Source organism: Choloepus didactylus, chromosome 17 (genome assembly GCF_015220235.1).
Source record: "Choloepus didactylus isolate mChoDid1 chromosome 17, mChoDid1.pri, whole genome shotgun sequence".
In the NCBI taxonomy this organism is placed as follows: Eukaryota; Metazoa; Chordata; class Mammalia; order Pilosa; family Megalonychidae; genus Choloepus; species Choloepus didactylus.
The window spans coordinates 1961113-1968313 of record NC_051323.1 but is presented as its reverse complement, the minus strand read 5'-3'; the positions used below and the strand labels follow the sequence as shown (position 1 = coordinate 1968313).

General features: G+C 38.5%; 1 protein-coding gene across 1 annotated transcript in view; it reads left to right on the top strand.

Annotated features, from left to right (window-relative positions):
- The first annotated feature begins 592 nt into the window (after positions 1-592).
- Positions 593-7201, top strand: part of LOC119512496 (zinc finger protein 596-like) — a 98215-nt gene continuing 91606 nt past the window's right edge. Inside the window, exon 1 of the mRNA XM_037807208.1 lies at positions 593-772. The gene's annotated coding sequence lies outside the window, so the exon portion shown is untranslated. The remainder of the gene's footprint in view (positions 773-7201) is intronic.

The following is a 7201-nucleotide window of genomic DNA, read 5'->3' as shown; positions in this document are numbered from 1 at the left end:
TCCAGGTGGCAAAGAGTTCCTGGACAGGTCATCTTCCTTGAGGTCCAATGAATTCATCAACAAACTGTGGATATCTCCTAACTGGACAGGGTGGAGGGTTGGTGCATGGAGGCAGGGAGGACTCTGGCTAGGCAGGGCCTCTGCGGGGAGTCCCGTGGGAGATCACAGACACCCTTTGTGAGGCACCATGAGCTTATCCTGGGATTGTCCAGACGGTGGGGGCGAGGATAAAACCTTGATGTGGGCAGGAAAGACTGGGAGAAGGGTGGAGGCTCCCTGGCTCCTGCTCCTTCTGCGGGTCCTTCTTCCTGAACCTTCAATGTTGGCTGTGATGAGGAGTCCCCTTCACCCAGGCTCAGTCTACTGGCACTGAACAATCTGAACACAATCTCAGTGATTCGGCCACTGGGCGGGGAGGGCACGGATTTCACCACGAAGCAGATGCCGAAGCTTCCTGCGCTGTGGACCGCCTGCCGGCAGGGGGCGCCGGAGACCGCCCTCTCTGACTAAACCGCGCCGGAAACGCCTCCTTGTTCCCCCCGCTGGGCGCCGCCTCCGCGGACGGGACGGCGGCTTATTCCCGCGGGACCCAAGGAGGCGCTGCCCGCGGCTTTGGGGGTACTGTGGCCACGTCTACGTGAGTCTGTAGCTTCTTGTTCGAGCCTGAGGCTGAGGAGCGAGCTCTGTTGTAGTTCTCCGCGGTGTTCTAAATAGCGAGCACGAAGCTTCATTTTCTGCACTGTCCTATGTAGTTCATTCTCTACTTTCTCAGGTAATCTTTTAGCGAGAGCTATTCTACTAAAGTATTCGTTCATTGAGGGCTTTGCCCGGTCGAAATCTGGCATGCTGTGGAACTTTTTACGAATCAGGACTTTTTCTGGAGACAGTCCTGATAAAGAGATTCAGAGAGAGGGGGAGAAGCATCCACAGTACTGAAAGGGATGTGCAGAGTATTTCAGCCTTCCTGTGGAGCAGTCGGGGGGGCAGGCCAGTCCTGGCTGAGCCATATCAGAGCCCGAGGAGAAAGGGAAAATGGTGCTCCTAGGTATATGCCTTTATTATTGGTTTTATTGGCTAATTTTTCATGGACCGCTTACGGAGTTGAAAAAAATGTTGAAGAATTCACAAGTACGGGTAATACAACTCCCAACATTAATTTTAAATGCTATTTACCCCAAATTTCAACATTTACAATAACTTTACTTTCCTGGTTTTAATAAAGGCAAACTTTGAGTAAAATTTGAAATATGTTTTTGAAACTTTTCTTTTCAAATGAAAAAATTGTCACGTTGTACAATTTCTGATGACCAAGTTATGATCTTAAATTATTTTAAGTTTAGCTTCCTGAAATGTCTTTTTAGTTTGACTGATAGATCGATAGATAGAGGTTATACTTGCAAAGCATGAGGATGTCCTAAATGCCCCTGAAGTGTAGTCTAAGTTGTTTGTTATGTGAATTTTACAGCAAGATATGTGACCTCCAAGTTAGGATAAGTTTGTCTCCATTAAAATTCATGCACGAATGGAAATCAGTTTTGATGTGCAAAACAGGATTGTGATTTTCAATATCTGATATTGCACAATGCTTAAATCTACTTAAGATGAAATTTGTGCAGGACTTAAATCATCATTTATTCAAGAGCTGTGTCAGAGGCTATTTTTTTTGTAAATCATATGTATTCATTGAAACTAAATTTCTCTGGTGGAAAATCAAACTCTGACATGCACTTGGTTTAATTTTGTATATTTCCATGGGAAGGTGAACTCAGTATGTCTACAATCTCATCATTTTGTATATGCCTATTTTCTGTATTTATCAGTATTTCAAATGGTGATGAACCATTTTCAATTTCTTTACTTTTCTCTTTCTCTACTTTCAAATTTGGAAATGTATTCATATGTCTACATAAATTTTACACTAATGATATACACTGAAGTGGGGAAGAGGCCTAATAACCATCTACCTTTATATACCATGACAATTTTTTTTCTTGAGATTATTAACTAATTTCTCTGGTCAGCATATCATCTCACACTAATAAGTCATATACACTTATTAGTTGTCATCTATTTTCAACAAGAAGTTGTTGATTTCAACATAGTCCATTTCTTCTTTTTACCATCCATACATTAGAATATCTGATATTATTTAAACATTCTGTAAATGTTAATTTGTACATGAAGTGGCCCTGATTACATTTGCTTCCCTCCCACCTTGGCACATAAAGATAAATTCCAGCATTTCATAACCCCCAGCACTTCTCCACCTTGCAAATCCCTGCTGTGATCAAGTCATTACCTTATTCCCCCATAGTCACTAATATCTCTCAAAAGACTACTGAAGGGGAAAGAGATAGAGAGATGATCTCCTGAAACACAGATGCACAGACAGACAAAAGAAAGCCAAGTACAGAAAATCTGAGGTAAAGTCTGAGCCACCTCTTGAAGCCATAGTGAACACAAGAAATTCTGGAGTAGCAAGCCTCTGGCATGTAGAAGGGAGTTACATAATACATGTCCTTCACTATGGCTTTCAACCTGGGATAAAGGGCAGTACGTCTCCAAAACATGCAGAGAGGAAGGAGTTTCTGTGAGAAACCGGAATTCAAACACCTCGCTGTTTCCACAAACAGCCCAAATCATTCAGGACACCAAAGACATAGTGCTATTAATATGAAAGTAACATATTTCCTCCTTAATAACATCCAGATTGTTAAAAGGTTGATTGCTTTCAAAATTTTGGTTGGATTACATTTAGGTAGATTTGGTCCGGTATGGTAGATTTGGTGTGATAGTGACATGGGCGTTTTTAAAAGTAATTTATTTTGAAATAATATCAAATGTGTAAAAAATTGCAGCAGTAGGTACAAAGAACTCCTGATCCCGTCACTAAGATTCTCAAGTTGTTTTAATTTTACCATGTTTGGACCCTAAAAAACATTTCATAAAAATACTCCACTTATTTATCTACAAAACAAGGACACTCTCCTAGAAAATTCCAAATCAGGAACTCACCTTTGCTTCAATGCTGTAATCCCACTGTCAGACCTGTTCAATGTTTACGCACTAATTCCACCCTTCCCAAACTCTCAACATTATCTATTTTTCCAGTCAGCTTTATCCAGTCAATTTCAATATGCAGCTCCTCTTGAGAGGTTCTTTGATTTTTACATCTTTGACAAATTTAAGGAGCATTAATGACCCCCACCTTGGTCTGCCCAATGTTTCCTTTTGAGATTTAGGCGTACATTCCCAGTAGGAACCCAGCTTGAAGCTATGCTTTCCTCAGTGCAGCCCATCAGGAAGGATAGGAGATCCAGTTGCTTCACCCACTAGTGCTGTGAACTTGGTAACTTGAAATTTCTTTCAGGTTCCTCTAAATGCAAAAACATGCTTGCACTTTGTAATAAATGACATTTTATGAGAACAAAGTCTGAGATTATATCAATACTATGGTCCCCTTCTATCCTCCACCCTCCATCCTTTCCACCCACTCAACCACAACTCGAATGGTTGTCAAATGTTCATTTTTTCTTTTCCAGCACTGCTTCTATATTTTATTTGGCTTTCTGCCTTACAGATGGCTTGCTTGCTCCCAGTTTACTTGATATAGCACTAAAGATTTGGGTATTCTATTTTATTCAATGTATTCTCATCTTTTATTATTTGTTTTAATGCTCAAATTGTTTCAGATTGCAATAGTGGGATCCCCTGCAAGTAAGTCATCTTTACTTGGTCTAGGTGGGATTCAAAGCAAGAGGATTAAATTATTCCTGACTTCATTTTTCAGATTTTTTCCAGTCTTGTGGGCAACCATCTTTGAATATTTAAAATTGACTAATATCCTTCTAAATTTTCTCTTAATGTACCTCTCTAATACTTATGTCAACACATCCTAAACCTAAAGGGCTCTCTTGGACATAGATACATGTCATTCTACTTTAACTTTGTTGATGGGTCCCCATTGTCCTTCAAACAAGGACTATAGGGCTTCCAATGGTCTTCAGACCCTGAATGCTTCTTTCAGCCGCTCTCTGCAGTCCATTCCAACCCAGTTGCCTGCAGTCCATTCCGCTCTCAGTTTCTGCAAAGAGCAGTCTGTTGTTGCTGGAATTTTGTACATTTTCCCATTAAACCCGTTTGTATCCCAAACAAATTTTCTAAATGTTGTCCAGGTCATCTTTAAAGTTTCAACAAACATCTACTCTTTCCAAGAGGATTGTCCCACCTCAACAAATAAATCCTTCAGTACTATGTACACAAGTTAGCATTGTCATTTTTACTTTGTGTTTTCTCTTCTGAACTAAACTTAAACTTACCACAGGGCAGATGATTATTTTATTAGCTGGTATATTACATTGACTGACATAGCCTTGACTCAAATAGATTATGACTTCCCTTAAGAATGTTGCACAATGGCCAGGCTAGAAAGAGAAATGGTAACATAAAAATATGAGATTACCTAAAATACCTGCTTTTAAAAAAGCACTAATTTTTTTTCCAAAACAGTGGATTTTTAAGAGTAAATATAAAGAAGGCAAGGTGTGTTTCTGGGAATTGGCCCATATTGTCAAGGATATCTAATACCTTTGGGCACAATTGCTTATAGTGTTCTCTTAAAACCCATCTTATTTTTGTAAGGTTGTTAGAAATGTCACCACTTTCTTTACTAATTTAGTGAATTGACTCGTCTCTAATTTATCCTTTTTTTCATTTTCTTTTGTGGAATATAGCATATACATAAAAGTGATAATTTTCAAAGTGTGATTTAATAAGTAGAGACCATATTTCAAAGAATGTTATGGGTTACAGTTCCATTTCAGTTATTTACTTACTGTGAAATATGATATATGCAGATAAGTGATAACTTTCAAAGTATGATTTAGCAAGTGGTTATATAGGAAATTTCAAAGAATGTTATGGGGTCCAGTACCATAGTTTCAGTTATTTCTTTATTATAAAATATAACATATGTACAGAAGGGTGATAACTTTCAAAGTACAATTTAACAAGTAGCCATAGAGCAAATTTCAAAGAATGTTATGGGTTACCGTTCCACCATTTCAGGTCTTTCCTTCTAGCTATTCTGATACCCTAGCAAATAAGGAAAAAAAAATTATATAAAGATTCAGTATTCATAACCCTTTGTTAAATCCTATCTTGTCTGTTGCAACCCCTTGCTCTAGTTTAATCACTTTCCTGATCTTCAGGGATGTCTAGGCAGTGACCACCCTAACCTGTTCATGTTGAAAAGGAGTGTCTATATTATGGGAAGTCCCAAAACCCTGTTGCCTCTGGGTTTTGGGACTTACTGGCATTGGAACACTCTGGAGGATTTGTTTCTGAAAAATAAACTTAATGAGTGAAACTTTTACAGAGTCTCAGATAGGGACCAGGGTATTCTTTAGGGTTTTCAGGACTGCTGTTGATTTGGAATTGTCATACTGTGGCCATTTGGCACATCTAGCTGAAGCTTGCATAGGAGTAACCTCCAGGACAGCCTCTTGACTCTATATGAAATCTCTTAGCCACTGAAACCTTATTTTGTTGCCCTTCTTTAACCTCTTTTATTTAAAAAGCATTCTCCATCCCTCAGTGCCAGGATCAGGCTCATTCCTGGGATCTGTGTCCCACATTACCAGGAAGACTCACTCACCTGGGAGTCCTGTCACACATTGGGGGCTTAGAGAAAGAAAGGCCACATCTGAGCAACAGAAAAGGTTTTCTAGAAGTGACTCCAAGGTGTTTTTTTAGGTGGGCTTAGCCTCCCCTTTACAGCCGTGAGTTTCACATGAACAAGCCTTAAGATCAATGACTTGACTTATTAAGTAAAGGGTTCCTAATTTCACATAGCTTATGTTCTGTCCTAGATAAACTATCAGTGTACATTATCTTCATTTAGTTGTACAATCATAATCACTCTCCATTTTAAACAATTCTTTTGACCCAAAATACCCCAAGCTCATATCAGCCCTTAATTATTTATCCCTAGTATTTGTGTGGTACTTTTAAGGTATTCGCATTAATTATTGTCTCTAGTATGCAATAGGTAGTTTTTCCCGTATACCACCCTGTTGTTAACTCTTTTATCAGTGTCATACCTTAGAAGTATGTCATGCAAGCCCTTCTACTTGTAGTGCTAATCTGTGGGATACATGCCTTTAAGAAACCACTTCCGATATGTTCACCTTCAATGTTGCACTGATAGTTATAATCCCATTAATGAACCATTGTCAACTCTGTTCATTCCCATACATTTAAGTTCACCCTCATTATCATGTCTATACCTATTAGGTTTTCATTCTCCCTTCACTAGCTTCTGTCTATCTCTAGGTCCCCTGCATTCTACATTGTAAGACAATGATTTTATGTTTTTCAGAGAGTTCATATGAGTGATAACATACAATATCTCTCCTTTTGTGTCTGACTTATTTCACTCAACATTATATCTTCAGGGTTCATCCATGTTGCCATATGTTTCAGAACCACATTCCTTTTTAGTGCTGCATAGTATTACATTGTCTGTGTATATCACATTTTGTTTATCCACTTGTTTATTGAAGGACACTTGCATTGTTTCCATCTCTTGGCATTTGTGAGCAGTGTTGCTATGAACATTGGTGTGCAAATGTCTGTTTGTGTCACTGCTCTCAAATCTTCTGGGTTTATACTGAGAAGTGGAATTGCTAGATTGTAGGGTAACTTGATATCCAGTTTTCTGAAGAATGGCCAAACTGTCTTCCACAGTGGCAATGAATAAGAGCTCCAATTTGTAAACATCCTCTCCGTCATTTGTAGTTTCCTATTTATGTAATGACAGCCATTCTTATTGGTGTGAGATGATATCCCATTGTGGGATTGATTTGCATTTCCCTAATAGCCAGTGAAGCTGAACATTTTTCATGTTTTTTTTATACATTTGTAGTTCCTCTTCAAAAATTTTATTTTCATATCTTTTGCCTGTTTTATTTATATTTATTATATATATATATATATATTAGATGCTACAGTATTAGAACAGCTAGAGGGAAATAACTGAAATGGTTGATTTGTTACCCAAAACATTCCTTGAAATTTGCTCCATGGCCACTTGCCAAATTTCACCCTGAAAGCTATCACCTTTTTGTATCTGTTCACAATAAGGAAATAATTGAAACTGTGGAAATAAAACCAATCGCATACTTTGAAATTACCTATATAA